Source organism: Aotus nancymaae, unplaced genomic scaffold, assembly GCF_030222135.1.
Source record: "Aotus nancymaae isolate 86718 unplaced genomic scaffold, 86718_ANA_hifiasm-v0.15.2.pri h1tg000141l, whole genome shotgun sequence".
NCBI classification, from domain to species: domain Eukaryota; kingdom Metazoa; phylum Chordata; class Mammalia; order Primates; family Aotidae; genus Aotus; species Aotus nancymaae.
Genome location: NW_026988556.1, coordinates 2769732 through 2788277, shown reverse-complemented (window position 1 = coordinate 2788277; position 18546 = coordinate 2769732). Strand labels below are relative to the sequence as shown.

Here is an 18546-nt window from a genome sequence, read left to right as displayed (position 1 = left end):
GAACATCTAAAGTCTTTAAACAATGATTCCTGTCAATCTGGAAGTGGTTTAGGAAAATAGCAGTAAATATACAAACAGGAGAAGAGTGATAAAGAGAAGTAATGCTACTCAAAGACCAATAGGGAACCACTGCAGTGATTAAGTCTGAAAAGAGTAAATGGGAAAATGGCAACCACGACAGGGCCATTATGACACTATGCTGCCTTTGCACAGCTGGAGACACTCCCAGAAGCTGAAGGGAGAAGCCTCTTTTCAACTTTCCTCCCACCTTCCAATTTCCTGCCAGAGCCTCCCATTGGCAGAAGTTAACAAGAAGCAGTAGGCAAAGGATTCTGGGAAGTGTAGTTTTCAGGCTTCCTGTCCTGGCAATAAAGAAAGGATGTATTAATAGATAGGGCAACATGGAGCTGAGCTCAAAACACATTCTTTGTCACCGGAAAAAAAACAGACATAATGAAAATAAAAATGGATATGTTTGAAGGGGCTCTACTCAAAAATGAAGTAGACAACCTGAGTGATTAGAGAAAGAAGAACTCAGATGCTCCCACATTCATCTTCCAAGATATATCCCAGGAGCCAGTCAAAAGACTGGGAGCCCTAAATTCCCAGTCTTTTATAGACCTCTAAATTCTTCAAGTGAGATCCCACAATAGAGTCCTTTTCAGTATTTGTAGTAGACCACCCCAATTAGGAAGAGCTAACACACTGGACACATGAGGGGTCAGGTGCTGTTCTAACTGCTTTTCACTTAAATAATTTAGCTCATCAACACCTCCATGATGTTGGTCCTATTGTGGTCCATTTTACAGGTGAGCAAGTTAAGTAGTGAAGTTAAGTCACAGAGACGGTGTCAGAGTCATGTCCCAATATGGTAGTCTGGCTTCAGAGGCCACGTGTTTAACCATTCCGTTATCCTGCCTCTCACTTATTGAACTTATGCCCAAAGGTTATTTAAAAAGATTAACAATACAAAAAGGAACTAAATAACAGGCACTATAGAAACCCAACCCCTGAGCTACAGGGCCAACCTAAGACTCAGCTTGTCCAAATGTTGACTGACAGACAACCCGTTAATTCTTTAGGTAAAACCACCATTTTATTAAACTATCTGGTGCTCTTTTTCTGAAATTCTGGAAGACCCTTCTGAATCTTGAAATATCCTTCTCCAACCAAGTGTGGAGGAGGGTTAGTAACCAGTGCTCAAGAAGGACTCGTGCATGCGAGAGCCATGTGCATGGGCAGTGATGACCGTCCATGCAAAACACTAAAACTAGGGTGTAGTTTCCCACTACCCAGTACTCAGGCTGAACACATGAAAATGATTATATCCATAAGCTTGCCTAGCTTTTCCTTTTTTTTTTTTTTTGAGAGAATAGGAAGGAGGAAAAAGGAAGAGAAAGAGAGAGAGACAGAATGGGGAGGAGGGAGAAGGAAAAGAAAGAGGGAGAGAGAATGGGAGTATTGCTTTCTTGCCCAGGCTAGAATGCAATTTAGTAATGGGTATTGAAAACCTCTTTTATACTGATAATTATACTTAATGATGTAGTCAGGAAGGAATAAGGGAAGAAGATAACAAACAAACAGCCAACCAATATTTAATTTAAACCTATGAAATGCTATGCGATTACTGAGGAGTGATTTACTTCCAATTATATAGTCACCTTTGGAAAAGGTGTGAGGTGGTAATGTATGTTTTGTGTATTTGAAGTGGAGAGTTCTATAAATGTTTATTAAGTTTACTTGTTCCGGGTCTGAGTTCAAGTTCTGAATATCCTTGTTAATTTTCTATCTCGTTGATCTATAGAATCATTAGCTCTTCTTGTTACATTGATCCTTTTGCCATTATGTAATGTCATTCCTCGCCTCTTTTGATCTTTGTTGCTTTAAAGTCTACTTTATCAGAGGCGAGAATTGCATCTCCTGCTTTTTGTTTATTGGTTTATTTTTACTCTCTGTTTGATTGGTAAATCTTCCTCCTTCTCTCTGAGTCTTTGTGTATTGTTGCATGTAAGATGGGCCCGGATGCAGCATACCGATGGGTTTTGGCTTTTTATCCAATTAAAATATATATAGGTTTAATACTGGCATTTGATGCTAGCTGGCTGTTTTGCCCATTAGTTGATGTAAATTTTTTATTGTGTTAAAGTTCTTTGCTTTTTGATATATTTTTGGAAAGGCTGATATTGGTTGTTCCTTTATATGTATAGTGCTTCTTTCAGAAGCTCTTGTAAAGCAGGCCTGGTGGTGGTGAACTCTCTAAGTACTTGTTTGTTCGCAAAAGATTTAATTTTTCCTTCGCTCATAAAGCTTAGTTTGGCTGGATAGGAAATTCTGGGTTGAAAGTTCTTTTCTTTAAGGATGTTAAATATTGGTCCCCACTCTTTTCTGCCTTGTAGGGTTTCTGCTGAGAGATCTGCTGTAAGTCTGATAGGTTTCCCTTTATGGGTAACCTGACCTTTCTCTCTGGCTGCCCTTAGTATTTTCTCCTTCATTTCAACCCTAATAAATCTGGCGATTATGTGCCTTGGGGTTGGTCTTCTTGAAGAATATCTTTGTGGTGTTCTCTGTATTACCTGGAGTTGAATATTACCCTGCCTTGCCAGGTTGGGAAAATTTTCCTGAATGATATCCTGAAGAGTATTTTCCAACTTGGATTCATTCTCTTCATCACATTCAGGTACACCTATCAAACGTAAATTAGGTCTTTTCACATAGTCCCATATTTCCTGGAGACTTTGCTCATTCCTTTTCATCCTTTTTTCTGCATTCTTGTCTTCTCGTTTCATTTCACTGAGCTGATCCTCGACTTCTGATATCCTTTCTTCTGCTTGATCAATTCGACTGTTTAAACTTGTGCATGCTTCGCGAAGTTCTCGTGTTGTGTTTTTCAGCTCCATCAATTCACTTATATTCTTCTCTAAATTGTCCATTCTCGTTAACAGTTCGTCAAACCTTTTTTCAAGATTCTTGGTTTCTTTGCATTGGGTTAGAACAAGTTCTTTTAATTCACAGAAGTTTCTTATCACCCACGTTTTGAAACCTGCTTCTGTTATTGGAACACACGTGTAATCTATTAAGCCTTGTTCCGTTACTGATGAGGAATTGCAATCCCCTGTAGAGGGAGAGGCATTCTGATTTTGAGTATTCTCTACCTTTTTACGCTGGTTTCTTCCCTTCATTATATATTTGTCCGTCTGTCGTCTTTATAATTACCGACTTTCTAACTGGGTCTCTGACGTCCAACTTGTTGATTCCCTGCGCCGAGATCTGAGCAATCCACTGAGCCGGCCAAAACAGTGGTGTTAAGATTGATGGTGCTTTTCTGCCCGGGATCTCCGGACTCTGCACCAAGAACTGGCGTGCTAAGGCACCAGCAAAACCACCACGCCGGCCACAAGAGTCGCCCTGGCGACCCGTGGGGCTCCTCCACTGGGAATCTCCTGGTCCGTGAGCAACAAATATTCGTCTGAAAGTGTGGCGTCCTCTCGTTCTTTGCGCTTTCACTGGGAGGTACGTGCCCGAGCTGCTAATCATCAGCCATCTTGGATCTCTCTCCCAGCTTTTCCTTTTGATGGTGAGACACAGTGGGAAAAGACTGGTTCTTTAAAAATTTCATTCCAGTGTCTTTGACAACTTTATTTTTTTTATGTTTGGGGGATTTATCTCATTTTTTAAACAGCAGGTGATTTGCACCATTTTGAAAAAATCAGTGCCTTTCTCATTAGAGCTTAAGAAAGACTAGGCTAAAGTGCTAAAGAGAGGAGCCCGGGGGGCAGAATGTATCACGTAGTAGCACCAGACTCTTGTATCAGTTACCTTGTTTTCTGAAGGTGCTGTTTCATTCTTGGAAGTCTCCAAGTTGGGCCTGCCTATTAGATTTCAAAAGGAGCAGAAGGACAGTAGTGGCATGTATGGCTTTTCAAATATTTTTGATGGCAGATCTGCAGTACCCGGGTCTTGCTGAGCCAAATACCAGAAGCACTGATGCCTCTTGACCACCACCTTCCAGTGAAGTGGGGGAGGGCTATGCTCCACTTGGTCCAGAGTAGTCAGCTGGGTGCTGGGTAGCACTGTACAAGGCTACCCAAAGTGAGTCAAATTCCTGTCCTCTTGGGGGTGCATCTGAAACAGAGAACACTGACATGGGAACATAAAGAATGACATAGCTGTAATTCTTTAAGCTTAATATAAGACACTGGTTTCCATGTAGTTTATAGAAATAATGTTCATTGTTTTACAGTCATCCCACCTACAGACTTACATAATAAACCAATCAGCATTCCCTTTGCTACATTTTCCCTTGTTCATGGCCACAGGAGAAAAATTGGGATTCCCCTAAGTAAAAATAAAAAAAGACATATTATTTTGATGACCATGGCCTCTGCATGGTTGTGCATGAAAGGGTGAAGAAAAAGAAATTATTACACAATAGCCTTTCTCAAAATGAATGGCTTATTTTAAATAATGCATTTTCCTTGGCAAGTTAAGAGCTACTAGAAAACAAGCATCACTGCTGAAGCCTCGCATGCCCAGCAGGAACGAGCCATCTTCTCTCGCTCAAGGGTCCTGCCAACTGTGAGCTCTTCTCTCCTCACCTCCAATGCAGGGGGATGGGTAATTCTAAAGCTCATATATACACAAGTCATCTTTTTAGGTTTTCTCCCTCTCCCTTTGGGGTCTTTTTGTAACACAGCTGCCCACATGAAGAGAAGAAAGTCAGCACCAAGCTGATGGACTCCAAGAGATCACAGATACAGACAGTGGGTTCCCGAGTAGGTACAACATTACAAAACAGGGTGAAAACTATCAAGCACAGGTGGGTGTCTGCTACTGAGAGGGGCTACAAAGAGCTGAGAGAGCCCATCAGGGTAAAGATCATCATTTGCTTTTTCTGTCATGTGTCTCTCCCTACTGGATCCAAGGCCTGCCTTTTTCTCTTACCCCACTGTTTACCTGCCTTGCTTGCCCCACACTCATTCAACCTTCATGCTTTTGAACTCATATTTCCTCTGCCTCTCCCCAGAACCTTTGCATGGAAGGTTCCCTCCTGCCATTTTGTTTCAACCTCAATAATATCTCTTTGGAGATACCCTCGCTGACCTTTCACTGTAAAGTGATAGCCACCTTCTCTCGAAACCCTCTCAGCAAACAGGTATGGTCACATTGTCTGATTTTGTTTCATTTACGGCATTTGACACTTGCACACCTAAAAAAAAATCACTGTTTAACATTGCTTCATACTCTAAGTTTTGATGCCCTAGGCAAAGCTTGGCCCTAGGCCTTGGACAGACACTCTTCTGTGCAGTTTTCTGTCTACCGAAGGTCTGAGTGGTCACCTCCAGCCTCTTCCCAGGGCCCCTCTGCATTTGCATCACTACAGTTCAATATCCAGATTTTGTCTCCACCACTCAGCTCACATCATGGTCTCTTTTGCTCTTAACAATAAGCAGACCTCAATATAGGACCAAGAAGCAAGTGCTGAGCGCCTGCTGAGGACCTCATGTGGCTGACCTCCACCATCCAGAAGAGCAGAAAGTAAGCTGATACAAACCACCTTCCTCACGGCCTGCGGAGGGGCACAGGAACCTGTGACTGCATGAGCAAATGTTGCCACAGGGCTCTGTGTGGAGTGTGACTGGGGGGGTGTGGATCCACAGCAAAAGGAATCAAGGGGCAAACTTTGCCTGTGATGGCAACACCATTCAGGTTTCCCACTTCTGTCTTCGGGGCTGACTTGCTCCAGTTGGAAAGCAGCTTCCCTGAGTTCTTTTCCTGCCCTTTCTCCCCCAGGAAGCTGAGGAGAGGAGGAAAATGAAGTCTCTAATGCAGGGCTAAGGTTAGACAGAAAACATAAGAACAAGGAGGAAAAGAAGCCCTCTAAAACTCTTGGGCAAGTACATTGAAGGACAGAATATATATTTCTAGGGTCCCTAATTGCCATTCGGAACATTTTTCCCCATACACCAGTGTTTCTCAACAAGAGGTAATTGTGTTCCCCAGGAGACATTTGGTAATGTCAGGAGACAGTTTTGCCTGTTACATCTGAGGAGGGAGTGCCACTGGTATCCCTGATAGGCCAAGCATGCTGCCACACATCCTATAATGCACAGGACAGCTCCTGCCACAAAGAATTGTCAGTCCCAAAATGTCAATAGTGCCAAAGTTGATAACCTATGCCACAGACCAATGATGTATTTGGTAATTTTGTTTGGCAACTCAACCATAGTGGGTTAAACAGGTTTTGAAGATTTGCTTTATTAATTTATTTTGACAAGGTCCCCCTCTGTCACCCAGGTTAGCATGCAGAGGCACAACATGGCTCACTGCAGCCTCAAACTCCCAGGTTCAAGCGATCCTCCCACCTCAGCCTCCTAAGTAGCTTGGACTACAGGCATGTACTACCACGCCTGGCTGATTTTAAAATTTTTTATAGAGATGATTTCTTGCTATGTTGCCTGGGCTGGTCTCAAACGCCTGTGCTCAAGCAATCCTCCCACCTCAGCCTCCCAAAGCACTAGGATTATAGGCGTGACCCACCGCACCCTGCCAATATTGATGTTAATATCTTGCTCATGTCTCCACTAGATAGTATCTTTTAAGCTTCACTTGGTCAAATAATAGCAATTACATGGCTCACACATAGCAGGTACATACATCACTTTGTCCATTTCCTTCACAGCACTAAGCACAAAGTGGAACAACTTTTTAAATTTGTGAAATTAAAAGCTTTTTGCCCCAAATATGATATAAGCTCCTATAATATTGCTTGATCTAGAGTAGACACTCAATAAATATTTCCTGAATGAATGAATTCTGACAGTTGGCTGCTGCCTGTTTCTTCTTATAGGCAGAGGCCATCTCTCGTGTATGTGTCTATAGCTACAGCACCTAGCCCAGATTCTTGTGGATACAGGAAACTTGACAACTAATCTCTGAATCCATGAATCAAGGCATGTGAATGGATAAATGAATTAATTAATACATAAATGAATGGGCAAATACTACTAATGTTTCTATATCCACTGTGAAAAAATTAATAAGCATGCATGCTACTATGGAGGATATTTCAGAACTGGTGAGTTTAAGGGCCTTGTTCTATGCTCCAGCTTCTCCTCTGTAGAACTTTCTTCCCGGGAGTCAGGTGAAGAGGACAGATTGAGTGCTAGAGACAGGGGTTTTCAGCAGAACTCTGAACCTAAGCCGAGGAAGTGATGACTCCTTTCCCTTCCTAACAACTTTCTAAGAATGTTTTGGCCTTCTGCCACCAAAGGGTGAATGCTGCAAGTGTAAGTTAGTAATACATTGAGTGTGATGAATCAAATGGCTCAAAGAAGGCAAAAAAAGTCTTTGTTCCACAGTTCTCTTTCATGTTCGTTCCTATAAATAGCATGTTGAGTTTTAAGAGCTGCTAGATTTTATGAACTTCTTTTCCAGAGTGATTTATTAGTGTCAGGCATTATTATCATTCTGTAGTTCCAAACTCCTCTCCTATGGGCAGTAATTTAGCTTTAGTTTTTTCTCTGTGATAAACCTTTGTATGATTAGTGAGTCTTTAATTAGAGATCATAGTTACCTCGGAAGTCTCCGCAAAGAAACAGCCAACAACTTCAGGTTAAGAGACTAAACACAAGAGGGGAGCCAATTTTGCAAAGTGTCCCAATAATGTCTCCCATAGAACTTTTTTCCCTGAGCCAGGATCCAACACAGTATCATGCATTGCATGTAGCTGTCACGCCTCTTCAGTCTCCTTTGATCTCCAACAGATGATGGGGGAATCTTTGCAGCAAGTATCTACTAAAAAATATTTACACTCTTCAGACACATCAGCTTGGTTAATTGGAAAGCTTTTAATAATTGTTTTAGTACATAAAATTAAGAGTTTCCATAAGAATCAATAATACAGTATTTTATAATAATATTTACATATCAATTGACTACAGTATTTCAACATGCAAAGCACATAAAGAATTTTTTCACGCTAAATTACGTCTAGAATACTTGCCTATATTTGAAAGTGATGGAAAATCAGTGAGTAAATATTCCCCTATTCTCTTTCTCGAGTGGACAATTCTGAGACACGTTCTACACATTTTATAAGGAGGTCCTGGCAGCATTGAGATGCATTTGCTCACAAAGGCATTAGTCTTAGTCTGTATGAGCTGTTATGACACATACGCCACAGCCTGGGTGGCCAGCAGAGTCAGGTTCTGGTGAATGCTCACTTTCCTAATTCTAAGACAATGTTCTTGTTATGTCCTCCCATGGCGGAAGGGGAAGAAGAGAGAGAGAGACCTAGGGTCCCATTTATAAGGACACTAATCATTTTCATGAGGGCCCCACCCTCATAACCTAATCACCTTGCAAATGCCCCACCTCCTAAGATTATCACCTTGGGGGTCAAGATTTCAACACATAAATTTGGGGGAGCACAAACATCCAGTCCATAACAATGACCAAATTAAGAACTCACACTTGCAAGGATCCAGGAAGGAAGAGTAAAAAAATCAGTTAAAAGAAAAATAGAATAGTTGAAAGACATCAAAAATTGAAAGACATTCACTCATGGAAACTCCAGAAGGAGAGAACAAAGAAAATAGGGGAAGTAATTGAAGAAATAAAATAAAATTTCCCAACTGAAGAAAAGCATCAGTTGTCAGATTGAAAGAGCCTGCTGAGTGACATCTCCAGAGAGAAGAAAGCCAGTTACCTACAAAGAAAAGAGAAAAAAAAAATGGCATTGCACTTCTCCTGGCAACACGGACATTGGAAAACTCTGTGGGAACCATGGCAATAGTCCAATGTGTTGGTGGTGAAGCACTGTTGTTGCTATTGTTTTGTTTGGTTTTGTTTTTGAGATGGGGTTTTGTTATATCATCTAGGCTGGTCTTGAACTTCCTGCCTTAAATGATCCTCCCATCTCAGCCCTTTCGTGTATTTCCTTCTTGGACAGAGCCGTGTTTTCAATTTTCTCTCCCTGATTGTTGTAGCTGACTGGAATTATCTCAAGCTCTGCTTTTCTATTCCAGGCCCCTATACCAGGACGCCTCTGCAGGGACGGAAGTTTGCTTGCTTTAGAGTGTAGTTCTCCACTTTTAACTGGGAATCAAACACATGTGTCGTGTGTATAAACCAGGAGACAGAAGAGAGATGGTTTCTGGACTGTCTCAGCAGAAGCTTTGCTCCACGGCCACTTCTCTTCTTATTCCATTTGATCTCTCTGACTTTGGAATTTCCCGGACTGGCCTTTCACTTAAGGGTGTGTTGGGATGTAGTGTTCTGGGATGAGGAGCCTGTTTTCAGTCTCCTCCCATTCATTTTCTGTCTTCTTTCCAGGAATGTCTCGAATTTTCTGGTCTTTTAATGGTGGTTTCATTTCATGTTTTCCTCAAATGTTGTAAAGTTATTCTTTCTAAAATACAGCTTTTTTATTTTAATAGATTCAGGATTGGAGGGAAGGTGAAAGAATGCACTGTTTGTCAACTTGATCTAATATCATTCATGTATATGTATATCTGTTTTATATTATTTTATATTTTTACTTTATGTACTATAGAAAAATTACATTGTGAAATATATATTAATAAATTACATTGTATATGTTATTTTATAATCTCCTTTTCACTTAGCATTATACTTTTAACACTTCCCTATAGAAAGACTTCATTAAATTTTTCTCAAATGTAAAGGACAACACCATGGGTAAATTTAACACATAACCAGAAATAGGACACTAAATTTAGGAGATGTTAATTAACTAAATTGAAAAATGTGTGATATATTCTTTTTTTTTCTTTAATGCCAGATCTTAAAACATTTGGCTCTTATTCAACGAAAAAATTGCTCCGATTATCAACGTATTTGTTAATTCAGTTGTTTTGAACTCCAGTTGTCTTAGTTTAATGGCCAGATGTATGCAAAAATCCAGAGATATAAGAGCAACATTTATTCTGGTTGAGTATATTTTTTAAATTTGGCTATACTCATAACGTGAAGGGAAGATGCAAAGAAATTGCACAAACATCTCTGTTAGAAAATGTCTGTATGGAAAAATCAGAATGCAAGGACTGTGTATAAATTTGAAAGCCTAGGGAAATGAAATAGAAGGCAAGTGAGAAAACTTTCTCCTTTCCTGGAGACTTTTCCCCCCACTCTGAAGAAACAGAAAAAAATTATAATCTGGACCCTCTCGAAAAGACCCAGAACAAAAGGAAATAAACATATACAACAAAGCAAAGCAACTTACATTATGGTTGGTGACTCTCAGAAAATAAGAGAGTGCAAGGAATAAAATAATGACATTGAGACTGCGTGTAAAACTCAGTGGGGAAGGATAATAATGTTCTTTGAGGGTTTACTAAAATATAAAGGAATTCCCCAAGAAATGGCAATCACTGAAGCTCTTAAATATCAGAAGCATAAGGTTAGAGACTTTACAAGAATATCTTTTTGATCCACAGAGGAGCTCACTCAGAGTTCTAAAGAAAATCTCTAGCACATCCCCCCACCTCAATCAATGAATATCTTTGAGGTAGGCAGAATAATGGACCCACAGATATGTCTATTTCTTTTCTTTTGTTTTTTTTTTTGGCAGAGTTCCACTCTGTTGCCCAGTGTTGGAGTGCAGTGGTGTGATCTTGGCTCACTGCAACCTCTGCCTCCCAGGTTCAAGAGATTCTCCTGCCTCAGCCTTCCAAGTAGCTGGAATTACAGGCGCACGCCACCATACCCTGCTAATTTTTGTATTTTTAGTAGAGACAGGTTTTCACGAGCTTGGTCAGGCTGGTTTCGAATTCCTGACCTCATGATCTGCCCAACTCGGCCTCCCAAAGTGCTGGGATTACAGGCATGAGCCACCACACCAGGCCAATATGTCTACTTTCTAACCCCCAGAATATGATACCTTCCGTAGTAAAGGGACTTTGCAGATGTGATTAAGGTTAAATATTTTAAAATAGGGAGTGTATCTGGATTATCCAGGTGGACTCAATATAATCACACAAGTCCTTAAAAGTGGAGAACCTTTCCCAGCTATAAGTAAGGAGATGAGAGGGTAAAAAAAGGAAGAGAGACTCACAGCATGAGAGGAACTCAACCCACCATTGCAGGCTTGGAAGATGGAGGGAGAGGCCATAAGCCAAGAAATGCAGGGGCCTTCAGAATCTAGGAATGGCCCTCCACTGGCAACTAGCAAGGAACCGAATTCTGTCAACAACCCAAATTAGCAGGAAATGGATTTTCCCCCTAGACCCTCCAGAAAGAAACATAACCTATTGACACTTTGGTTTTAGTCAAAGAAACCCATGTTGGTCTTCTGACTTATAGAACTGTGAGAGGATACATTGGTGTTGCCGAAGCCTCTAAGTCATTAGCAATTTGTAATGGCAGCAGAAGAAGCCACTAAGTTGTTAGTAATTTGTAATGGCAGCAAAAGGAGTTCGACTTTGATCTGCTGTTCTCTGCCAAGTAGGCCCAGATTAAATGAAATATTTGAAATTTGGATTTCTACATATAAGTAGAAATGTTTTAAAGTAAAAACATCATTTAAAGCTGGAGAAATTTAATCGTGAGCCAACTAATGCTGTTGCAGCTTTGTAAGAGTCAAGATCCAAAGGCGGAAGTGGAGGGTGAGGGTGGTGATCGCAGAGGAGGGCCTCTCTCTGCTCATGGGAATTTGCAGCAATCTTGTGTCTGAATGTTCCTCCTCCAGACGTGTCTACAGCATGCCTTCTGCCCACACAGAGGCTATATTCCACTCCTCTTTTGTGGGAAGACTCAATTTTAAAATGGAAGCTCTTCCGAAAATAGAGTCCCATTGGATCTGCAGCTTGGATGTCATGACATTCCCTGAGTACTACTCAATGTGTAACTGTTTCACTTTTGTTGGATGAAACGAACAATATAAATTCCAAAAAGCTTCATTTCATTTTTCTTAGACTTTCAATCCTTTCCTGTGTTCTTGAGTGTTCTACCTGGCCTAAAGTAGGAAATCTTAAATTATCTAACTTCAGCAGTTGGAAGCTGCATTTGTAAATATTTTGATTAGCAAGTTTGTTAGACATTGTGTGGATAGGCCTAACTTCTAAATTTAACATTTCCATTTTTAAAAAACAACAGAACTGTGACTGAAAATTATACCCGTGCTGTGTGTGCAGATCACATACAGCAGACACAGGTCTGTGCAGATTCAGCACAGTAGTTAGGTAGATAAAGAAGTTTTGGTAAAACAGAATACTTCCATGTCACACAGGGTTTGCCATAGTCACTGAGCTTGGCTGAGACTATTAGCTTCTTTCTTCCCACCTATCTTCCTTATTTCCTTTTCCCCTCTTTTATTCATTAGGTATTTATTGAGTCTCCTCCATCTCATGCACTATGTTAGTGCTAGAAATTCAGTGATTAGAAAAGCATGTAGGGTTCCTATACTAATGGGGCTTAGAATCTAAGCGGTCAATCAGACTTTAAATAATAGCACCAACGTATATAAATCCACTGAAATAAAAGTGCTTAAGGACAGTATGAAGCAGGGAGCCCAGAACTGCTCTGGAAGGTCAGAAAAGTTCCCTAAGGGAAGTAGCCCTAAGCTACACTGTGAAGGATGAGGGGGAGCCAACTAGGAACCAGCAGCTCATGCAAAGTCCTGAAGAGGGAGGACCATGTCAAAGATGTCACTATCTAGGACCAGGGGTGTGGACGTGAGAAGAATTTACCAGGACAGTTGTGGGTAAAGAAAGGCAGATTTATTAGAGAAAGTATGAAAATACGTTGTAAGGGGACAATGAGCTGTTAGGAAGAGAGGTGCTAACTGCAAAGAGACAAAGGCTTGCTGGGGACTTCAGCAAATAGTACTTATGCTGTGTGCTGAAGAGGGCTTTGTGCGGTACGGATAACGCCAAGGTGGCAGGGAACTAACTTGCATTTTTCTATCAGGCAAGGGTCTGATGATAACTGGGTGCAGGAAGATAGTGAGTTATTTGCACAGGAGGGCTACATGTCCTGGACCGTGAAGAAAGTCAGACACAACTTATCTGCTTTTTCTTTTCCTTTTATTTATTTCTTTCTTTTTTTCTTTTTTTCTTTTTTTTTTTTTTGATGGAGTTTTGGTCTTGTTGCCCAGGCTAGAGTGCAATGGCGCAATCTCAGCTCACTGCAACCTCTGCCTCCCAGGTTCCAGTGATTCTCCTGCTTCAGCCTCCCAAGTACCTGGGATTACAGGTGCATGCCAGCACGCCCAGCTAATTTTTTTTTTTTTAAGCAGAGACAGGGTTTCACCATGTTGGTCAGGCTGGTCTCAAACTCCTGACTGCAGGTGATCCACACACCTCAGCCTCTCAAAGTGCTAGAATTACATGTGTGAACCACCATGCCCAGTCCAATCTTCTTTTTCTTTTTTCTTTCCCTCAGTCTTGCCATCCTGACTCCTTTTCCCTAATTAGGATGCCACAAAAGATTTCCATCATTATCCAGAAAGAAAAGGGAAAACCTGGAAGAGTTTTAAATATAGAAAAGAGAGAGTCAGGTTTTTGAATTTTTAAAAAATCTTTGTGGAGGCAGAAAACAGGTGAGGGAGGGGTAGGGGAAGCAAGAGTGGATTGGGTGAGAAATAGTGGCCTGTGGCTGTAGGACAGAGTGGAGCGTGGGTGGGGAGTGTCCAGACTCCCTCCTACGTCTGGTCTGAACAATGGATGAATTCACCTGTGACATCATTAGGTCTAGGACTTTTTGTAGAGATTTTCTTTTTTTTAGATACAGTCTCTCTCACTATGCTGCCCAGGCTGACTTCAAACTCCTAGGCTCAAGTGATTCTCCCACCTCAGCCTCCTGACTCACTGGGACTTCAGGTGTGCACCACAACTCCTGGCTGACTGGAGATTTTTGATTATTGATTCAGTCTCCTTACTAGTCATAGGTCTGTTCAGATTTTCCATGTCTTCATGGTTAAGTCTTGGTAGGTTTTGCATTTCTAGGAATTTGTCCATTTCATCTAACATATCCAATTCACTGGTGTACAGTTGCTCATGGTACTCTCTTACGATCTTTTTTATTTCAGTAAATCCGTAGTCATTGTCTTTTCTCTCTCTCTCTTTCTTTCTTTCCTTCTTTCTCTGTTTCTTTCTTTCTCTTTCTTTCTTTCTTTCATTCTTCCTTTTCTTCAGCTGTTGTTTATGGACATACAGCTAGGCTCTCTGGCCACAGGCCCAGAGGTGAGTGCAGTAGTAGGGGAGATGGAAGGTGGAGGGTCGAGTGTTTGCTGCAGGACAGCTGAGTGGAGGGTGGGGACAGGTGTCAGTGAAAAAGGCCCAGGGGGTTGAGAAAGCAAGTAAGGGCCAGGGCCAGAGTCTGCTTAAACTAGAACTACTGCCCCACACCCTAAGTCCCCTAACTCTTGGTGGCTGTTTCCTGACCCCAGGTCAGGGTTGGGAGTCCTCTGGGCATCCATTTTCTACAGGAACTGAACAGAGTACACACAGGAAAGGAAGCTGTCACCCTCTTGCCATATGCTCTGGGGGCCTCCATTCTGCATTCCTCCTTCTTCCCTTGCTTGGGTGGGGCCACATGATGGGTAGCCAAGCTCTGGACTGTCACACCAGAGCAGGCTCTAAAAACAGCTATGTTTCAGTGAGGCATAAATCTTCTTCCCTGGTGTCCCTGCCTACCAGTGCCACGTTACAGCCCAGAGTGAGCTCTATAAGCATTGCTGGCCTAATGGAGGGGTTGGGGAAGGGAGTGGACAGGGGCTGGAGGAAGGGCTGTGGGGTCTATCACATTCTATCACAGCACGGGAACAACACACATGGTGTTGGTGAAGCCAGAGCCAGGGTGTCACCAGGTCAGCACAATGACCGCATCTTCCTTCTTGAAGAAGCCTCAGGCCTTACCAACATTCATGGCCAAGTTCACCTGGAGGTCCACATCCTCAGCCCAGGCCTCCTGGACTGGATCCTTACACAGCACAGGGAAGATGCCATGGTACAGGTGGACCTGGCGAGCTGTCTGGGGATTCCATGCCACAGAAATCATGGGGGTGCATGAGCAGTATCTGGCTACCTGGTGAGCATACCCGCAGACTTGGTGAGGAAGATTATGGCCCCACTGCAGCACTTGAAGGAGGCCTCCACGGCACCCATGGCAGTGGCTTCTGTGGGGTCACTGGTAATGGGTGCCAGATGGCAGAGCTCCTCAAATAATTGCAAGTGGCAGATGGTGGCCTCTGCCTCACAGGCAATCAGGTGCTGCCTGTGCACCACCTCCAGAGGATCGTCCCCTTTGGCTGTCTCCAGATAGCATGATGCAGTCAGCTCCCTCCAGGACTGCAGTGGCCACACCACTGCCCTCAGCCTGGGTGCGATGGAGCTGCTGCTGCTGCTGCTTCTTTTTTTTTTTTTTTTACGGCAGAGTTTTGCTCTTGTTACCCAGGCTGGAGTGCAATGGTGCAATCTCAGCTCCCAGGTTCAAGCAATTCTCCTGCCTCAGCCTCCCAAGTAGCTGGGATTACAGGCATGTGCCACCATGCCTGGCTAATTTTGTAACTTTAGTAGAGACAGGGTTTCTCCATGTTGGTCAGGCTGGTCTCAAACTCCCAACCTCAGGTGATCCACCTGCCTCGGCCTCCGAAAGTGGTGGGATTACAGGCGTGAGCCACCGTGCCCAGCCAGGGTAGAGCTTCTTGATCATGTCCTCCAGCATCAGAGTGGCAAGATGACAGGCTTCCCAGCTTGGTTGTACCACCCAATCATCATTGTCTGAGCAAGAAAGACCCTTCTCTGCAGGAATCTCATCTCAGTAATCCCATCACTGGCCATAATCCCATCACTGGCCTCCAGGATTTCATCAAACCTCCAACCCCCTTCATGATTCTCAATTTTGTTGATTATCTTGATATTCCTTCCTTTCTCTCCCAGGAACTTCCTAACTTCATGGACATCAGATGTCTTGCAGATGAATGACGTGAACATCATATTGACATCTTGCTTGACCCCTAACTTCAGGTCCTGGATGTCCTTCTCCGACATGTCAGGTAGGTCCACGGCAGCCCCGGGAAGGTCCACACCCTTCTTGCTGCCCAGGGAGCCACCATTTTCCACCTCCGTCACCAGAAAGTCAGCATCCATCATCTGTGTAGATCTTGCTGTCCCCCTCCACCACTTTGCAGATGTTCTTGTAGTCCAGCCACAGGATGTTCTTATTACACTTTTCCACGTAGGCGTTATCCAGTGTGAACTTGAGAGGGGCTCCCTTCTTCAGCTCCACCTCTGCAGTGCTGCTGCCCTTGAGGAGCCCAGCTGGGATCTCAGGTCCTTTAGTGTCCAGAGCCACAGCGATGGGCTGGTAGAGGACGGAGTAGGAAGCACAGCTTTCCGTGACTGTGTGCACGTTCTTGATGGCCTCCACATGGTACTTCTGAGTTTCATGAGAGTTCAGATGAGTTGCATTCATTCCAGACTTAATGGTCTTCTTCAGTATCTCTAACGATGGGGAATGTGGGTCCATGGTACAGATGATGCTAGTGCTCCAGGCTGTGATGGGTGGCAATTCAGTGGCCAGGCAGCACATGCGCTCCAGGAATGTGTCAGCCATGGCTGCATGCAGCTGCTGAGTCTGAATGAAGACCGCCCCAGCTTCACTATGGGGCTTCAACATGACTCCTGAGGTCCTCCAGTGCTGACAGACTTGGGCTACGCTCCAAACCCAGAGAGAGGTCAGGAGCCCCGGATGCGCAGTGGCTGTGCCTACTTTCATTTCTAATTTTAGAAATTTGAGTGGTCTCTCTTTTTTTCTTAATTCACCCACCTAAAGGTTTGTCAATTATGTCAATCTTTTCAAATAACCAACTTTTAATTTTGTTGATATTTTTGTATTATTTTTCTATTTTCTAGTTCATTTATCTCTGCTCTAGTCTTTCTTAAGGAAAATGTATTTTTAAGACATAAATTAGCTTTCTTTATTGCTAGTTACTAACTTCGAAAGTTTTATTCTGCACATGGTAACATTGTACAAAATTATTTTTAAAAAATTCAGTCTCCACAAATGCTTGCATTTGAAAATCATCTTGTTCTTCATCTCTAAATCCTTATCCAATTGGAATCTATTTTATTATTTAAACTTTTTTAAAATCTTATTTTATTTTATTAGAGATTCAGGGTTTACATGTGCAGCTTTGTTACCTGGATATGTTGCATAATGCTGGGGTTTGGAATTCTGGTGAACCCATCACCCAAAAAGTACATGGTACTCTACGAGCATTTGGAAAGATATTTTTAATGAGAGAGATAATAACATGTTTTATGGTAATGTCAGTGATCCCAAAGAGAAGAAAAATTAATGATGTAGCAAAAGGATTTCTGGAAGAATGTTTTTGGTTTGCCAGAGGAGGTGTCATTTAGTGTGAAGTGGTAGGATGGCTTTGATAAGAGCATCGATGGGAAATCTGAGGTCCTGGGTGGGAAGGCAGAGCAAATAGGTGCAGATAGGTGAGCCAATGTTGGGGCAACTACTGCTGCAAGAGAATCATTACTTCTCTGTGCCCTCGTTATCTCTATAGCTATACTCTGGGGTGGGATAGAAGAGAAACAGAATGGAAGACAGAGATTGGCTCTATTATTTCTCCAGCTGGAAAACCTGGGATGTGCCCAGCAGTCCATAATGGAGCATGGGCCATGGTTGTGGGGTGGTGCACATTCATGAAGGACGTGATTTCCAAATGGCCTCATGAGATGGTCATTGTGTGAGTGTGTGTGAAAGGTGCTAAGTGTCAAACCTAAACATTTGAAATACATGACAGTATGTGCTCTCTATTATTTAAAAAATATTCTTTAGAGCTCTCAGACACAAGAACTAACTTAGATGTCTCATCCTCCGATAGGTCCTGCCTGTCTTACACGCTAACTTGATTGTCTTTCTCACATGGATTACACTGAACGATGACTAAAGTTTAGCTGGTTCTTTACTGGCTCGTCTTGTAAAGGTCCCAAGGCTGTGTAGGATTGTCACAGAATGGGGCTGCAGCATGTGCCTTCAGCCTAACTACCTCACCCCCTACACCATGAAAGGAGAGGACTCACCACCATTTAACACATTTCTCTACCCTCTGCATTTCTTGTGGGTTATACTCAGATCTGATGGCTTGATTAGCTTCACATTCCATCTAGATGGTGCCAGCCATGTGTATTTTGTGACATCTGGGATACATCATGTCTGCCAGTTCCACTGTTCCACTTCCAGTAGGCTACGGTTGAACAGTGGGTTCATGGATACCTATCTATCAGCAAAGTGTCCATTAACCTTTGCTGCGTGGTTTCAATAGCCACTGATGATCATTCCTGATGCCATTATTTCAATGAGTTGCAAACTGGTAATTTTCTAACATTCCTCCTCCATTATCGATTGTGATTTTTCCATAAATAAAAACTTTTCCTCATCAGCTATTTGGTTGCCCTGAAAAAAATGAATGCAGGGAAAACAGGATGGATGTTTTATTCTTTTCTGTCATTTATCAATCTTCAGAATAATGAGTTGGTGCCCAAGCAACTCCCAAAGGTAGTTAACCAA

The 18546-nt window shown here is 42.5% G+C and overlaps 1 pseudogene; it reads right to left on the bottom strand.

Annotated features, from left to right (window-relative positions):
- Positions 1–14769: 14769 nt before the first annotated feature.
- Positions 14770–16638, bottom strand: LOC135272889 (pyruvate kinase PKM-like; annotated as a pseudogene).
- Between the last annotated feature and the right edge of the window lie 1908 nt (positions 16639–18546).